At 44.9% G+C, this 19408-nt stretch overlaps 1 protein-coding gene across 2 annotated transcripts in view; it reads right to left on the bottom strand.

Moving 5' to 3' along the window:
- POU2F2 (POU class 2 homeobox 2) overlaps positions 1-19020 on the bottom strand; it is a 109764-nt gene extending 90744 nt beyond the window's left edge. The window contains exon 1 of one of the 2 annotated variants that reach the window (XM_028742314.2): positions 18678-19020. The gene's annotated coding sequence lies outside the window, so the exon portion shown is untranslated. The remainder of the gene's footprint in view (positions 1-18677) is intronic. The other variant, XM_028742309.2, reaches the window with a different exon arrangement.
- Positions 19021-19408: the final 388 nt, after the last annotated feature.

Here is a 19408-nt window from a genome sequence, read left to right as displayed (position 1 = left end):
AAAGCTCCCCCCTTTCAAAAGCCTCCCCCCTGAGGGGAACTCTCTTATACTAAGGGTGGGCTTGCCACCACCACTCCACATCAGTTTTATTTCTTTATTATTGCTATTTAGTTACTGCATTTATATCCCACCTTTTTCTCCCGGGAGCTCAAATCAAGAGATTGGCTGATTTTGCCCAAGGTGCTGCTTTCAGGGGCCACAAATTGGCTGGGGAACGAAGCAAGTTGCTATTATTTTAAATCACTAGGTTTATTTCTGTTCGAGGCAAGAGGAGGAAAGGTTGCCTATTCCTACAGACCAGCGGTAGCCAACATGGTGCCCTCCAGATATTGGATTCCAACTCCCATCGGCCCCAGGCAGCTTGAAACCAACAGCGTTTCAGGCAGTCCAACAAAAACTGGCCAGTACGTCATCAGTGAGCCACGCTTTGCCTTCTTCACTAACCCAGAGCATCACAGTCCCAGAGGGAATAAGCATCCCTCCTTTTTCCGCAGCATGTAAAAGATGTCCTTCATTTCAGACACCGCCAGGGCGCAAGAGCATCCCATTATTAAATATTTGGCAGCACTGCTCAACAGTGTAGTATACCCATGGAAATAAAATGCAGCAGCAATAATACTGGGCATTACTGCAATACACGTGAAAGGGATGTGTGCACTTGTTCATTTCACCAGGATTTCCCAGCAATTTTGCCGTGCCAAAAACCAAAAGGCTTGGGAGAATTTGAGATTCCCCCTCGTCTTGAACTCCATGCCTTTGTCAGGTTGCCAACTTTCCCACTGGCTTTTCTTCTTGCCATTAAAACAGCAGCCACATACACACAGAGAGAGAAATTAAGCAAGACAGATTCATGACAGAGAAAAGATAGTAGTTCTTCTCACAGGGCATAATTAACTTACGGAATTGACTACCACAAGATATGGTGATCGCCACTAATTCAGCCGGCTTTTAAAAGGGGATTAGACAAATTCATGGAGGGCAGATCTATCAGTGGCCATTAGTTTCGATTGCTAAGTGCAAGTTTGATGTTTTCAGGCAGAATACTTCTGAATTGCCAGGTGCTGAGGACAAATAGGTGACAGGGCACTGTTGCCTTCCTGCCTTGCTTCTGAGCTTCCCAGAGGCATCTAATGGGGAACAGAATGCTGGACTGCATGGAACTTATCTGGAAGAGCTGCTCTCATGTTCAGTGGCGCCATCGGGAAAGGATTTTGGGGTGGAAGTTGAGGGCCTCCAGCCAGAGAATGAGCAAGAGGCTCGCCCAAACACAGCAAGGCAGCTGATGTACCACATTTTTGAATGAAGGGTAGAAGTTTCCGGCCAGACAAAAGCAAGTCATTTTTGTTCTTCTTCACACAGCACCATACTGAAAACTACAAAATCCGCAAGATGCAGAAATGACTGCCAACCTGCACAATTTTTTAAGGGGGGGGGGGTGGACAAATTCATGGACAGGAAAGCTAATAGCAGCTACCACTCATGATGGCTATATTACCACCAGTATTAGAGGCAGTGTATCTCTGTATACCAATTGCTAAGGATCCTGTGCAGAGGTTATTGTGCTCACGTACCGCTCGCTGGTTGGCCACTGTGTGAAGCAGGATGTTGGACTTAGACCAAGCATAGGCAAACTTGGCCCTCCAGATGTTTTGGGACCACAACTCCCATCATCCCTGACCACTGGTCCTGTTAGATAGGGATGGTGGGAGTTGTAGTCCCAGAACATCTGGAGGGCCGAGTTTGCCAATGCCTGACTTAGACAGAGCTTTGTCCTGATCCAGCAGGTCTCTTCTTTACGTTCTTGCACATTACCAAATAAAAAAGGGGGAGGGTATTAGAGGCTAACATTATCTAACTGCGCCACTGGTAGGTGAAGCTTTCCCCCTTGCTATATCAACATGCCAGGAGAAATTTTCAACTGCTTAAAGCACAGGAGCAGGGCCGGTTAAAAAGCTGGCAACCCTTACACCTTTGAGGCATTCAGAGTCTCTGAATACATACTAGAGCTGGGCATTCTGCAAGCAGGTTTGCCGGCACTCAGGTGGACTTCCATAACAAAAGAGAGCCAAGTGGCTAGCTGTCCATTGCATTCTGCCTTCATTTGCAAGGGTTCCCTTCGCATTCCAGCCTGGCAGGGGCTCCACTAGTGTGCCAAACAGAGGAAATACACCCTGAGAGTGATGTGCATAGATTGTGAATCCATCTCCACTGTGTGTTTTTGTCCAGGGGAACCTAATTCTGCAGAGGACATGCCATGCTGAAGTTATGAAAGCCCTACACATCAATTGTCGCGGACAGGGAAACAAGCAATTATATCAGGAAAATGTATGTGACAATGTGCTTTCGCCCCTGGTGAAAGTGGAATTACTCGCGACAAACTTAAGGAATGGACTTTTACCATTGATGGCGTTAGGCAACTACTTTCCCAATCTGCTGCTTCTGTTTTCTTCCCCTTTATTTGCTTGCTAAAAATCAAAAACCTCCCAGGGCCCTTGGCAGCTGCTGGCTCAACATGGCCTCAACCTTCCCCAGCATCAGAGCAGCAGTGAAATAAAATGGGGAAGGGGCAAGTCTGGGCCCCCAGTTGCTAACCAAAGGCAAAAGAGGGGTGGGGAAGGAAGACTGGCTTCCAGCCGGTGGTCTTCTGTTCTCAAATTAGCCCTCCAGCAAACTTTGCTACTGTCCGCATTAGAGCAGTGATAATGCAATGATTTTAAAAACCCTGGATTTCCCGGGAAGCTTAGCAGGGGTTCCTCAATGAGAAGATCAGAACTTGTGGGCAACAGTGCAATGAAAGTGGCTAGCCTGCCCCACCAGAACTTCCCCTACAATCCACAATTGCAAGGGAGTGCTGATGTGCTCTCAGTTGATATGGGGCAATGGTAAGACCCAGTCGTGGAATATATGTTCATTCTAGAACCACTGGTGGTCGGAGCCAGCCATCAGGGGTGGGAGGAAACTCATTCTAACTGTGTCTCCATCCATTTGCCGGCTGAGTTCTGCAATGGCAACATGGAGATTACTGTGGAAGAAGCTGGCAGGCATCCTCTGGACTCCTAAAGTAGGAAGGAACGCAAGTGGGGGATGGCTGAGGGCAGACTGTGAGGTTTCATTGCCAAAAACATTTACTAGGATCTTCCTCAGCAGCTAGCGAGTCCATGGCCAAAATTCTCCTGGGTTATCTCTGAAGATGGAGAACTTCAACAGCTACTTCCTTCCCTGGCAGGGCTTTGACTAGCCCTCGGTGGTGCAAGGAAAAATAGTTTTGTCCCCTTGGTGGCATGTCCCCATGTCATTTCCAAAGAGAGAAGGAGAAAGGGACTCCCTTTTTATTATTATGTATTAAATTTGTATACTGCCCTTCATCTGAAAATCCCAGGGCGGTTCACGAGAGAGTAAGAGTCCCATCCTATGTGGACAGAGGTTCTTTGCTTTTCATAGCGGAGACCTGATAATGCTATCAAAGGGGGTATACCAAAAGATCAATATTACTATTTATCATTTCTACATTGCCTCTTAGCATTTTATTGCTCATGGCGCTCTTTAATTCTGAAATAATTATTCCAGACTGGCCATCAACCCCCTCTGATTCGATCTTCACGATATCCAGCATAGTTCACAATTGTCACTCAGTGCATAAGCATCCGCTGAGAAGGTGAAGGAAAGATCCATGTTTTAACAAGCTTGGCAGTGTGTACAAAAGCATAATTTAAAGTGCATAATGGTGTGTCTTATTAAAGTCCTTTCTCCTCCTAGGCAGAATTTGATGCAAAGGCTGGGTTTTTCCCCCAAGTCCCTTACTCAATTTCCAGGGAATACAGAGCAGCCACCGCAGTTGAGATCAGCCACTAACTAAGCAACCGGTTTTGGAGGAGAGAAATGTGAACACACCCTTAGATACTTAATGATCTCTTGGCTACACTGCCAACTTTATGTTCAAAATGTGTTCTGGGCAGCACTGAGTTCCTCAGAAGCTTCCGATGGGTTCGTTGGTGAAGAGATTGGTGAAGAGATTGGTAGTGGCGGAAAATAGTTTCTGGAAAAAGCAGCTTGCCAACTCTACCAGTGCTTCCCCTGCTACTACATTTAAAGCAGTATTATGCCACTTTAAACAGTCACGGCTTTCCTCAAAGAATTCTGGGAACTGCAAAGGGTGCTAGTTTTTTAGGAGACCCCCTACTCCCTCGAAGAGCTGCAATTCTCAGAGTGGTTTAACAATCAATCCTTCTTCTCAAGGAACTCTGGGAACTGTACCTCTGTGAGGGGAACAGGTGTCTCCCAATAACTCTCTCAACACCCATAAGAAACTACAGTTCCCAGGATTCTTTAAGGGAAGCCATTACTGTCGAAAGTGCTTTAAATGTAGTAGCAGGGGAAGCACTGGTAGAGTTGGCAAGCTGCTTTTTCCACTTTAAATGTACAACACAGATGCAAGCCTTAGCCAGGGATCACCACAAAGGACCTATTTCACAGAGGGGGGAACTAATGAAAACAAGCGAAACTAGTACCAAAGCGCAAAAAAAAACCCCTCAATTTAAAAAGGGGGGCTGTGGGCTTTGCTGGGTGCCAAGTGGATTTTCTGAAGGTGCTATGGTGCCCATGGACACTGGTGTAGGAAGGGGGTGTGATGGGTGTGGTCCGCCCCAGGTGTCATCCCTGAGGGGGGGTGACATCGCTGTCCTGCCCCCTGGGACACTTGCGGCCCCACCCCTACAGCAGCTAGCCCTGCCCCTGCGGGCAGCTAGCCCTACCCCCCAGGTGCCGGAGCAGCTAGCTCCATCTCTGCCCATGGACACCATATTAGAGACCCCCGTTCTTTGTCATTCCCTCAGTTCAAGTGACACAGTAGTGAGGTCCAAAGAGTCCCAGCCTGTGTGAGCACACTGCAGAACATGACCCAGAATCCTGTGGTGTTTTGTGGAACCTCTGTAGTGATTCCTCCGCAGATGAGTTGATGTACAAAGGGATCCGCAGATGAGTTGATGTACAAAGGACTCTAGACCATTGTTCTATGTTATGAGATTACAGTGGTACCTCGGGTTAAGAACTTAATTCATTCCGGAGGTCCGTTCTTAACCTGAAACTGTTCTTAACCTGAAGCACCACTTTAGGTAATGGGGCCTCCCGCTGCCGCCGCGCCGCCGGAGCACGATTTCTGTTCTCATCCTGAAGCAAAGTTCTTAACCCGAGGTACTATTTCTGGGTTAGCAGAGTCTGTAACCTGAAGCGTATGTAACCTGAAGTGTATGTAACCCGAGGTACCACTGTATATCCTATACAGCACCCTTGCAAAACAGCACTGTTAAGACCTGGGTTTAGATCTTCACTCAGCCACAAAACTCAGTGGATGACCCTGAGCTAGTCAATGTCTCTCAGACTAACCTACCTCTTAGGGTTGTTGTGCATTCTGCACTCTCTGGATGGAGGACACTATGAATTTCTAATAAATAAGTAAATTCCAATACTTATAAATAAGTAAATTCCAATACAAATCTTATTTTGGACAACAACAAAAAGGGGAAATCCGGACGTATGGCTCAAAAACGTTTTCGGTGTTTGTTTTTATCCTGCCAAAGAAAAGCTCAACAACTTTTCTGTCCTGACTCTCACTGCCTGAAATATGGCAACCCTACATTTACACTTTAAATTCATTTTGTACATCTATAACAGCTTTAGCATTCGGTGAAGACCATAAATGAAAACTTTGCTGTATCAGGTATTAGGCTTCTCAGTTTCTCATTTTTCCATTTTAAGTTTGCCACATTTCCATAACAATCTGCATTTTTAAAAAGTAAAAAAGTAAAATAAAACCATCACAAAAATGCATCGGCATTTTTGTGTGCATTCATCCCAATATACAATTTTTTGTAATCGATTTTGCACGATATAATGCACTTTTGTGAGTTGTTTTCACCAATAAATTCATTTTCACGCACACTTTTCCATAACACGTACGTTTTTTCACACATTGTTTTGTTTTAGAGAACTGCGTTGCTAAATTCAGAGAATCCAAATTTTTGAGGACGTAGCTATTCCCGTATTGTTTCGGGAAGGGCGAATTAGATAGGTTCCCATTAGAATGGGAACTGAATTTCTTCCCTATCCCTGACGGTGACAGACAGATAATACAGGAGCAATGAGCCCTGGTCTGAGAGGCAAATGTCTAGGTTAGTTCCTTTTCTCTGCTACAAGCTTCTTGAGTGACCTTGGGCAAGTCCCTTGGGATGCAACGCGGCAGGTGAATGTACAGCGTGGTTTTTTTTATAAATACGATAGCCAAGAGGTGTCAATTACATGCATTAATCAATCTCTGCATGTGGCAAGGTGTTTAAACGCTGTGTTTTGTTTTGCCAGCCCCTTCACAAAGAGGTGGGTGGGCTTCAGCTGACTTAGCTGACATGCTTAAAACATAACTCACCGGCCAACAAACCATATTTGAGACCTGCCTATCGGAGCCACTCCCTTTATATAGACCTTCAAGAAGGCGATTATACATTCAGGGCCAGCCACATACATCTTCGCACCTGAAGCGCAAACCCAATAGACTCTTGGCAAGGGGTGGGACTCCACTTTAAACACAGTGAGTGAAATTACGTAGTGTTGCATCCTTTGCTCTGAAGCTCTGGCAACACATACATCAACTAATCGCCTGGGTAAGGCACAGGGAGTCTCCTCTTTATTTATTTAAATACTGCTTGTTACGCATACCTCTCCAGGCAGCGTGCAATAATATATAAAAAACACAACGCAAGCACCAAATATACAATATAGTTGAAACTGGAATACAGTACAATTAAGGAGCGGCAAAATACCAAAAAAACTACAGTGTTTCTATTGCAAGCACTAAGAAGCAGTGTGAGCCTTTTCCCAATGTGAAATGATAGTGTGGTGATGGTGTGCTCGTGGTCACTGGTTGTGGCAATCAGGACGTCCCAATTTTCCTAGAAGGTGTGCCTATTTTCATATATGAGCCGTATGTTCAAGTGATTGTGGCGGTGTAAAAGGTTGTCTGACTGTAAGCACCCTGCGCATGGAGAGAGAGAGAAAGGACTTAAAAGAGCTGCCAGTTTTTCAGCCAAGCATGACCCAACAGGCACTTACGAAAACTATGAAAGTGCTGTTTCTTCCTTCTCTACCCCAAAACAGGCACCTTATTGCACACTTGTCAGGTGAGGTTACCACACTCCTTCCTGCGCCTGCAGCAATCCAGGTACACTAAGTTTACTCTTGTGTTGCAATACCTTAATTAGGGTCCGTTTAATTCCACAACCTCCCTACTTTTTGCTCTTTGCAGTCTTCTAGTATATTTTCAAATCCCTCACAACTACAGACTTGGCTACCTTACCTAACAGCTATACAACAGGCAGCAATTCAAGAGACGTGCTTTTTTTCTGACCTAAAAAAGCAGAGAGGGCCTGCCCCTATAGAACGTCTGCATAGGAGCCATTAAAAAATAGCCTCTATTAAGGGTAAAAAAAGTGGCTACCTTAAGTATAGCCATTGACTTGCAATAAAGGAACAGCCCTCATGTTTCTGATCTGCAAGGTATTTCAAAAGAAGTGCAGGCGTGGAAAGACTTTGGACTTGTGGGGTCTATTGGTTTTGGTTCTAGCACCCCATGTGGCCCACCAGCTGGAACCCAGTGGGGCAAAATGGTGGCTAAGGGGGATGGTGCCAGATGCAAAATGGTGGTCAGGAAGACAGACAATTGCCTACTACTGCACCCCACAAGCCATATACTGCATCAGAGTTATTACAGGTCAGGGATATACTAACAGCCTAACGTGTGTGTGTGTGTGTGTGTGTGTGTGTGTGTGTGTGTGTGTGTGTTTTGAGCAATTAGAAGTCCGAAACTGTTTCCAATCTACTGCAAACGACCCAGAGATCTACTGACAGATCTCAACCTACTTTCTGACCACCACCCCAAATCAAAATATATACCCACAACAGAAAGGCTATAGTGAAAATACGAGCAGAAGACTCTTGTCTACAATGTACAGAATGACTGATAGTTTTCCATAGACTTAAATATCCCCATCTACCAAAGGCTCTGGCCTTCTTGTAAACACTAGGTTGCCGCTGCGAACCCTTTTCCCTATTGTACTCCTTACTATTGTCTATATTCCTCTGCCAATAACCAATTTCCTTCCTGCCCCAGTCACATTCCAATTGCTGGGATCTTAATCTGCAAATCCATTTAGGGTTGGGTTTTTTTTTTACTTTTTCCTTGAACACTGCCTCGTTCACGTTCTTCTCTGCTTTGCCTTTGCTCTTCCAGAGCGGTAGTTTTCAGAAATAAAGGACACCCATTAAGACCAAAGAAGCAGTAATGTTCCAGAATAAGGAACAATCATTTAACGTAAGTAGTGCCCCTTCAAATAAGGGGCAAACAGGGGAGCGACCCCAGATTGTGGTGGCCCTGTTGTGCCTGTACAAAAGAGCACACCCCTTTACTGCAAATTAGCTAACTTGGAATAACTACCACCCCTGGTTCCACATTCAACGTCTCCAGCACAGGTTTACCATCCCCAATACACACTCCTAAAGAGGCACAGGGAAGGGTGGGGAATTACAATTTCGGAGACTTGACTCCAAGCACCAAATGAGACTAAAGTGTACCAGCAGATAATGCTGTGTATTTGCCCATGGTACACACACACCCGGCCAGCACGGACACCACCCGTTTACAGTTTTGTCTGAGGAGAAGAGAACAAATGGAAGTTACTCGCACACCCTGAATTACTTTAGGAAAGCATCAAATGATCAACGTTATTATTATGAACTTTAATTAGAAAGGTCTCCTCTGAAATTAGTGCACCCTCAAACCCACTCAACACTAAATCCCAGTAAAAATTTAAAAAACAAACAAACAAGGGTGATTAAAAAGTGGGCAAATAAGATTTTTATTTTTTTTTATCCACTCACATTGTGTAGTTATGGGCAAAGTAGAATTCCAATCCACCGCAGTGACTGAAAGCACACAGCAAAACTGTGGTGGCTGGGTTAATTACCACGGAATACAATGGTTTGTACAAGCATGCAAGGATACTGTTTTCAACCACACAGACACACCCCGTAAGAATCAGAGGAAACCAAAAAGCAACGCAAAACTGCTTCTTCTCACAAATCATTCAGAATACAAGCCTTCGTTCAAAAGGAATTATTTTTTGCTTTAAATGTTAGAAATATCAGGTGCAAGATTGCAATCAGTTCTAGCTTATTTTTTGCTGTTTGTTCTTTTGAAAAGATAAGAAGAAAAAAGAAATTTAGAGGCAGAAAGTGGGGGAGAGGCAAATCCCGAAACAAAATAGCCAGTTACTTAAAAAAAAAAAAAGGTACACAAACATGAAATTTATGATTTGCAATTATTTTGTGGGGGTGGTGGAAACAAACATAAAATATTTTGCAACACACAAAATTCAACAAGGGTAAAAGGTGGGATTATTTCACTTCATAACAAATAAAAACATGTTGCAATATCCCAAGACGGCATCCGAGGCATTTTTTCCCTACACAATGCAGAATAAAATACATCTCAGCATTTACCTTACTATTTCAGAGGCAGAAGGAAATTGTTTCGGTTTCAAAACCTACAGATGTACTGGCGTCAATCTGGAGCGAGGGTCTTTACTCCATATTTAAAACAGGGAGTTGGGGGGGGCAGCATGTAGATAAGATTTTACACTGGACTATAATTCACTGCTACTCACCCAATGATCTACATGATCAAATCTGGAAGGTAACATTTAATCCCAACTCTTTACAAAGACTACTGATCTAGCTAGATATACACTCAAAGGCCACCGAATGAAGCAAAACATGTTTCTTAGACTGATCCACAAAACCAATTAATTTGAAGTACTTAGATTTAAAGCGAGCTGGCCCTATTAACTACAATGCAACTAAACTGGCGATGCCCCCGATTTAGCGAGCTTGCTTTATGTGGCTAAGTTTAAAATGGGTCTTCTAAGGTACTTTTATTCCAACTTGTCAACAAGGTCGTCAGGAACACAGCCAAGTCACTGGATCAAAATGCATGACCCATTTTTATGTTTAGCCAGGGCTGTGGTTGGAATATGAATGGGGTATGTCATCACAAACCTTCCAAAAGTGTTTTGCACAACGTTCTGCCCAGATGTGGCCGGGCCCACAGAGGAGGCTTCGCCAAACCCCCATACGTTACGTGCAAACTGCAGTCTAGGAAGGCGTAAGAATTTGCCTTCGTTGAAAGCAAGGTGTCAATAGTATAGCTGTTAGGCTTCGGGATTGTAAAAAACTGTCTCACTTCTGGTCCAATATGCTTCCCGAAGCCTAAATTGTCGACAAAAAGGGCGAGAGGGAAAGTGTTTCACAAACCCGAATTCACCGTAGTTTTCAGTGTAGGACCACTGTCGAATAGAACTCACGCCGTGGCGGCACAATTATTTTTCTTAACATAGCGTACAACAATCCCGTCTGCTTCCTGCGCTGGGTTCCATTAATGTTCATCATTGTTCAGAACATGGAGGCTGTTTCCTTCCTGCGCGGTGAGGTGGCAGTGGCTGTCTTCACAGCTGTGGGGAAATTTAACATACTGGTTGCCAGCCTAGCACAAGGAGCCGAATGACTCCATTCTCTCTAAAGTAGCAGGCTGAGGGGTAGACCGGGGGGATTATTGGGACAGCGGGGGTGATATCTGCCTCTTCACACATCTGGACAAAGACAAATGCAATGTCCAAAAGGTATGGACCCTCTGAATTTACTTAAAACATGTCAAAAGTCTAACAAGACCTCCACGCATCTAAATTTCATCACGGTCGCCCTTCCTCTAAACCAGGCTGCTGAGTTTCTGCACTCATTCCTCTCGTCCTCTCCACCTCCCATCCTGTTTTCCATTCGCACCAATCCTGTACCCCCTTTTCTCAGCCACGTACCAATTACACTGGACCCACCTCCAAAATCTTCAGAAGAACATTCCCTCTCGCACTAACAATTCATATCTGTGCAATAATTTACATATTAATCCCGTCGCAGAATGTTCAGATTAGAAGAATTGTGGTGTTTTTTTAGGGAAGATTAAAATAATAATTTTGTCAACTGATGAAGCCATTTTTCAGTGTGTAATTCTACAATGTAATTTTCTGAATATCTATACGATGTTTGCCCTCGATTTCCTTACACATCTGGTATTTAGCAGGTGCCCAGATTCCCAAATAAATCAGAATCATGCCAATAAAAGATAGAAAATAAAAGAGGCACATATAAATCTTTAATTGCAGTGAACTCTGTAGAAAGGAATAATCATTACACGTCAAGGCACCTAAAGGGTTCTCTTTAAAAAACTGTATGACATACGGCTTTTCTATATATTTATGCCTTTTTAAACAAAAATTGGATCTATTGTAGCTATATATTTAAAAACACATACAAGTTGAGTATATATATATATAATTTAGCCGATCCAATAGAATAGATCCCCCCCAGCCCCATTATTCTGTATCTATGATACCTTAAATTTGATACCTTAAATGATTTGGAACTGGGATAACTGATTATGGGTTGGACTTAATTTGGCTGTGACAGATGACAATAGATAAGCAGATAGACAGACACAGACAAGAAAGCCAAAATAAGAGAAAGTAAAAGGAAAGAGAGACACAGTTATTAATATTACACCACAATTTGGCAGGGGACGGCAAATGCTTCTTAATTATGCAATTTGTTTGGATCTGAAAATGTCGATGCAAATCTATGCAAACATATTTAGAAACAGAGTTATTATTTATGGCCTACCACTTCATTCCTGTTAAGGCTCTTTTTAAAAACTGCAGGCAGCGGGCCCGATCGGCTGTTTCACAATAGTCCTTTTACACTGCATAAGTGCTTTGAAGTGCTCTTGGTGTAATGGAAAATGAAGGACGCAATGTAGTGATGTATATTATTTATAGGTTTGTAAATCGATCCCTTTATATTTATTGAACTGTATTCTGGAGATAGATACCGGATATTATTGATACGGATGAATGTATTTACTGACTGATCCTGTTATTGATAGATCCATTACAGACGCTCAAAACAAAAGACACTTTCAAATGTGGAATTATATGTAGAGTTAACTCGTTTTGTTTTCATTATTGGAGCACTGATCTTGTTTTTTACAGATGTGTTGATCTCGAGCAAGGCATCTGCTATTTAGGACAGGTGTATATATTTGCATAATACTGTACTGTACTTATAGGGAAAGGCAAACTGAGAGACTTTACATACAAATCTTCAATTGTGATATATATATATGAATAACTGCTATACCTACAATTCGAAAAGGTTCTGTTTTAAAGATACAGGCTGGATGTATCTTGATACTTCCATTTACAAATCAATCTGCTGTTTATGGATTAACTGGATCTATGTATTTACAAGCAAATCCATCTTTTTCTAGCTACATTTTAAAAACTTTTCAACAACTGTCATTTATAACTACCCTTATTGATTTGCAAAAAGATCGTTATATTTACATCTGGAAGATGCAGATTTAAAAATAAATTATCTAATGGGGAAATCAAGTTTTAGAAAGAGTGGTAATTAAATTGACTGCCTCCCATTTAACATGCATCGATTTGTAAATGAATCTCTTGGTCACACAATTACACAGACTGCACAACAGATAAATTGTACACCAGAAACAAGAACGACGATGGGTTTTACTAATTGTTATTGGGGCCTGCTCTTCGTTTTAAGATGTGCGGCTGCCTTTCTATCACTCCCCTCTTATATTTCTATCTGTCTGTAATTTTTACTCTTTCTTTTAAAAATTCCAGCTGTTCAGGAGAGCCAAGGTGAACAACAGAACGAATCCTTTTATGCACCTCTTTCTATGATTTCTTCCTTTCCCGGATCCCTCTATTCTTCCAGGGCTAGAATGTGAGGCTGCTTTGCTTGTGATAAAGCAAACAGACCCCTGATTTCAGATACATTATCCCTTTCTGCCTCCCCGATACGCCCTCACACCAACCACATCCCTGGCCTTCTGGCCACCACCACCCCAGAGAAAAATATGGTAAAGGTGTGTTTGGGGGGGTGGGAAGCATCTAATTCCCACTGAAACTGACACCAAAGTGGTGCGAGGGTGGGGGGATGGAGTGTTTGATGGCTGAAGGGTATGACTGCTTTCTCTCTCTCTCCCTTCCCCTCCTCCCCAGGTGACATTCATGGAATAAATGACCTGGACTCTTTGTCGGGTGAGATGGAGCTGGCGGTCAGTTTCTTGACCAGGAAATGGCTGCTCTTATGTAGCAGTGGAGAACTAGGGATCGCTTTTTCCACTAACGCGTCATCTCTCACAATTGGGAGTAAAGCACCCCACTAAACCTAAATTAAGAGTCTGGGTTCGGATTAAATAAAAGAAAACTACTTATTTATTTTTAAAGGCTCTCTCTGTGCCACTGCATCTCACGTTCTGGATTTTAGGAAAGCCAGGTCGAAAAGAGGCACCTTCCGTTCCCAGCAGAAATACGACTTCCAGCGCGGCCTAAGGGCGAAGTATAGTTTGGACAAAGGGGACCAAGTCCGATGGTATAACAGGAACGGAATTTGGAGGGGTTTTGTCAGAGAGGTTGGGAAGGAGGTATAGCCAAAGGAAACATAAAAGGAGAGAAATGGGTGATAGAAAGGGGAGTGGAAAGTGGGGGGGGGGGGAATAATGCAATGACAATTAGAGGGGAAAGTAGAGAAAATTAAAAGGGAAGGTGAGAAAAAACAACAAAAGAGCAAGGATAAAAGGCATGGCGCACAAAACACGGAACTGGCAAAATCGTGCAGAGGTTTCAAAGAATATACGGATCATATATAAGGATGGATGGAGGGATGTGGCAAAATATATACATATATACAGTACTTAAAAGTCCTAGTGCTCAGGACAGGGGGGAACGAGGACATTATAAGGGTGTCAACATCTTGTCAGGCTGCCACACAGTTCCAGACAGACAAGGGCAAGCACTGAGAAGCTCAGAGAGCAGCATGTATTGGGCCTGGAAATGTAGGGAAATGGGGCAGCGAAGGACACCCTGTTGCCAAGGGACCGGTAAGCAGGTCGCTTGAGGAAATCGCAGGCCAGGCCCTGGAAGGGCTTCCGCACTGGACCTAACCAGTAGGGTGAGCTGTAGAGGAAGACAAGGGGCAGAGGCACTGCAGCGCTGAAAGGGTTACCGAGGCACCCGCACATACAAATGCACATACACATGCCAAGCAGCAATAAAAAAAAGGTCACTGCAGAGAAATGAGGTCTCACTTGACAACAGCAGATGCACACCCAACAGAAAAAGGAAGGCAGACACACACACAAGCAACCGCACCGACCCACAGAGCAACACACAACAACAGAACAGTGCGGCGCTTCTCATACCGGGCTCCTCCGACCCTATGCGTAGCGTCTAGCGGACACTGGGGGTGGGCAGGAGAAAGACAAGGCTGTACTAAATACATAAAGCGATACAATTAAATCACAGGAGTCAGACACACAGACAACACACAGCAGGTGTGGGTGCCGTAAAATAAAATAAAAGGACACCGATTCAACACCACACTTCTATAGGGGACGTTCTCCAAATATATATATTCAGTGTTACTGCCTGCTGATACTCGTCAGCACATCGTATTGCACACATGGGGATGGCGTCCCCTTTCAATTTATACTCGTGGGTTCTAATCCAGATTAGCGATTGCAAAAACTCCAGGGGAGATTCCGCAATCATTGCGGATCAACGATCGTGCAGAGTAAAGGAGTGATCTTGTGTACATGGCTTCAAGCTTTAACCATTCTGCCTTTGCCACTAGGCCCAGCTCTCGCAAAGTCAGGGGCACTCCAATCCCCTCAGTCACTATGGCTCCTCATGAGAGAAATCCGACACAGAAACCCAAATTCTAGCTCATAGCTCCCTCCTCAAACCCAGTCGGGGTTACCACCTGCAAGGACCTGCAACTCTTCCAGATTTAAAATAAACAACAACCCAGATTATTGGGATGTAATTTTGAAATACAGTGTTTCAGTGATAGGTCTATGAAAACGAGGCCCAGTAAACATATGTGGGGGGAGGCCACGACCGGCCCTATCATGAGGTAGAGTGAAGCAGCCACCTGAGGCAGGTTTCGGACGCCAGGAAAAGGCAGCAAATTGTGAATCATTTGATTTTTTATTATTCTGTTTTATAGGAAGTGGGGGCTCTTGTGAAATATTCCAGTTAGGAGCCAATTAACTATGCACCTTGGCTTGAGAAGGGAGGGTGAGGGACATTTGCTGTTCTCCCTCCCGCAGCAAAATGTCAGGGGGCGAGCCCAACCTTTTGACAGGACCAGACCTGAAGGGGAGGATGAGACATTCTCTGCAGTTTAGGCAAAAGGAGCTCTTCCCGTGATTTGCACCCCACACCCAAAAGGGAATAACCCTTTGCAGAATCCAAGGAAAAGGCAGTAATAGCAAAGAGATTTCGGAAGTGTCTGGTGACTAAAGGACTTGTTCCAAGAAGGACTTGCTCCATTATATCAACAGACGCACACACAAGGCCACGCACAAAACAGGAGGGCACGACAATGTATCGCTGCTACCGCTTGACACACTTCAACAACCCTTTCGTACACACACAGGGCGCACACCCATTATCACTTAATGCAGATTAATTACCCCATAGTGAGCTTTAATCACACTGTACTCACAACCCGAGTGATAAAAGGCTGGGAGGGGGGTGTTCACCCTTTCAATCCATGTTTATGGATGAAGTAAAAGATTCTAATCCACATTAGCGAACAAGGAGGTGTTAGTTTCCCCCGATTAATTAATATGGAGCACAAGCGTTTGAACTTGAGTGCACAAGATTAGGGTAATGAAAGAATGATAGAAGGTTAGAGTTCTTTCCAGAGTTTGACTTAATCTTTATACATGTGGTGGCAGTTCCAGTCTGTTTTGTGAGGATTAATGTAGGAAAATACAGGTGTTTCCCCATAAATAATCTGAACCAAAACTGTGTGGTCTTTTTTATGCGTTCAAGGAAACTTACCAGCCCCACAACTGACATGCCAATTCAGACACACAAGGAACAGAAAGGGATGCAATCTATATAGGAAAATGTAAACTCCCATAGATGACAAATAGATGGATTATGCACACCCACGGGGGCAATTTGTACACTTGCAGGGACATAAGACACACACACACACACCTCAAATTGCAGAGGCCTGAATGGGGATATTTAAGAAGAAATAAAAGCTGTTGTGTCACCTAACAATGCAACTGGCAGGGGAAAGGACTGTTACAAAACTCTTTGCGGCTTCTGCATTTATTAGGTTTTTGCAGAACCTACTCCAGAGTAATTTCCACTTCTCCCTGTCACAAAAGTAAGACCTGTGAATTATCTACCAGCGCTGCTTGCGGGTAGACTTGCAACTGCTTAAAGAAAAATGCAACAGTGCTGTTGGTGCTTTAAGCAGCCAAGAGGTAAAAATTTGGTGTCTTAAATGAACCCACTGACAAAGCACAGGGGGGAGGTCAGTGGCAAGCAGCCTAGTATGTTGCCAGCTTCACTTACACCAGTGCCCACCTGTCAGGACTAAGGGGGTCTTTACAGCATATAACCACTGCTCCCAATTTCCCCATGGCAATGTCCTGTAAGTGCCCAGCCCATCTCACCCCACAAGCAAAGCCCAGTTAGTCATTTCTGAACTCCAAGTAACTATGGGCAAGTTAGGGAATGCCAATGAAGAGAGAGAGAGAGAGACTCGCCAAGGATATGCCAGGCTCTGGGACAGCAGACCAGAAGGCATCCCTCAATTCGCTCACTCTCTAAAAACTCAAGAAACAGAAATAGCATCCGTTTTGGAAAACTGGGATGGTGCTCCAACTTGGCCTGGGAGACAGCTATCGCACCAAACCTGAATTTGGGGAGGAGTAGGTGGTTCTGCATTTAGGGGTTCAGGACGGCTGAAGGTAACAGCCACACCCCTAGATCCATTAATCTTAACCCTATTCTTAGGAGATGTGTTCCCTCCTCTCTATCTCCCTTCCTCACATCCCACACACTCAATTTCGAAATTTTAGTCCATCGTTCTTTTGGCTCTATCTTTCTGTCTCTCTCTCTCTCTCTGCCCCACTGAATCCAAACCACTGAACCCCCTTCCTTCACCAGGAGCTCCCCTCTCTTCTATCCAGCGGTCTCCTTTCTTTCTTACCCAACTCTCCTCCCTGCCTCAGCCACACACCCTACCCCCCCCCCATATCCACCTCCTCTCACCTTCCCCTCATATAGGTCCCCTTCTCATACACTCCCCCACCCCGAAAAAAACACAGCCCCGTCAGAATCTGACCTCTTCACCCATCCAGCCACTACCCCAGGTCTCCCCTGCGCGCCCCCCCCCCCACGCTCCCACCTCCTCCAGATCCTGGCAATATCTCTCCCTCCACACAATAGCTGCCATGGGGTGCTAATAATTATTAATAACATTCTTCCTTTCCTCCCTCTTCTCCACCCCCACCCCGTCCATGGACAAAAGAAGAGTCCAGTTCTCGTTGTATGTATCTGCCTCCCCCTCCTCGCTTCGGCCATTGCACCTTCTCCCCCCCCCCTCCAACAACCTTCACTTTCTCCCCCCCCCCCCTCACCACCGGTTCTTTGGACAATCCAAACCATTCCATCTTCGGTTCGCACACACCCCCCCCCCCGCATTATGCAACTTGAGTTTATAATAGAGAGGGGTCTAATATACTCACTTATACCCCAATAAACACAGAACACCCCCCTTAGTGTATGAAAGCAATCGCTGCTAATGCACAGCACAACCCCCCCCCCTTTTTTCGGGGGCGGGCGGCGGGGGGGTTAGGAATCCAAATATTGCAACACATTTCCTAACAATATATGCCCGCTTTGCAAAACCGTAAACGCCGGAGCCACAACCCCCCCATCTCCTCAGGTTCCTTCTGTCTATTCCTCCTTTTTTCCCCTCCCTTCTTTCTTCCATCGCCAGAGCATCAAAAGCCGAGCCACCGCCACCGAAAAGGAGAGACATTTACAGAAAATCCTCTACAGCGTTTTCTCTGTCTTCTGATTTTATTTTCATCCATGCAAAAAAAAACTATATATATATTTTTAAACATTCGCTCAGTGCACAAAGCCATTTGCAAAAGGAAAGAACGGCCAGCAAATATCATTTTTTGCCATTGCAAAAAACGCCTCCCCTTTGCAATGAATAAAAATGCCCTTTAAAAGCACGCCTGTATCATTTTTGCATTTTATTTGTTTTTGTAAAAAAATAAAAATAAAATGCATTTTTATATATGCGTCTCTCCGTTATTATTTTCCCCTCTTTGCAATTTTTTTTTGTCCGTTTCCTTAAAGGCTGAGCCACAGACACCAGCAAAAATAATATGCCAGGGAGAGGAAAAAAAGAAAGCTCTTGGAAGGAACAATTGCAGCTGCTGTGTTGAGAGACGAAGAGAGAGAAAGGAATAGACTGCCTTGTGTGTGTGTGTGCGTGTGTGTGCAATAGACCAGCTGCTGCATTAAGCATTTTGCAATCAATAAAGAGCGGGTGAGATTTATGCAAAGCGCAGATATTAATATGCAAAGTTTTAAAGATTTTTAAATGGGAGAGAGAGGGAAGGAGACAGGGAGGAGGAGGCGGGGTGGGGGGGATTGCATAGAGACTGCACCTACCTCTGCTTCCATCGGTGGGCGCAAGCTGACTCCTCCATGCGCGCATGGGTGCAGCCCAGATACACAGGGGCTGAGGGGGAAGCAGCAGCAATAGCAGAAGCGGCGGCGGCGGCGGCGGCAGCAGCAGTCAGAGCGCGAGCCAGGGCGCGCGCCGGATTCTCTCCATCATTTCCCCCCTCCCCTCCCCATTCTCCGGCTACGGTTGCCCGGGCAACGAGAAAGATGCAGCAGCATCAGCACCAGGATGAAAGATGCTCAGGGCAGCAACAGCAGATGGGGATGGAGATGGGGCGCGCGTGAAAGGGAGCCCTGATTGGAGGGGGGAGCAGATGGGAGGGAAGAAATAAGAGGAGCTTCCGAATTTTAGAGAGGGGGGGGCTGTTTCCAAATTTGTTAAACTGAGGGACTGAATGGGGGGGGGAGCGGGTCTTTGGAAGAGGGAGAAAGAAAAATGCCCAGAGTGTTTTCAGCTGGGGCAGGGACGGGGGGAGGGTGTGGGGCGGGGGAGAAATGAAGGAAGGGGCAATACAGAAAGGTGAGGGTTATTTACGATCTGGAAATGAGGTGTAGGGAAGGAGGGCATCAAAGTCGGGGGCATGAGAAAGGTGCTTCTGAACTTTAAGACGGGTGGGGGGCGGAATTATAAGATTTAGGACAGGGTTAGGGTGAAAAAGCCTTAGGGGTTGGGTGAGAGGGGAAAGCTCTCTTGAGTCCTGGAGCAGGATGAGGCC

This window comes from Podarcis muralis, chromosome 7 (assembly GCF_964188315.1).
Source record: "Podarcis muralis chromosome 7, rPodMur119.hap1.1, whole genome shotgun sequence".
Lineage (NCBI taxonomy): Eukaryota > Metazoa > Chordata > Lepidosauria > Squamata > Lacertidae > Podarcis > Podarcis muralis.
Note: the sequence above shows the minus strand (reverse complement) of the source record. Positions and strands in the feature narration are given on the sequence as shown.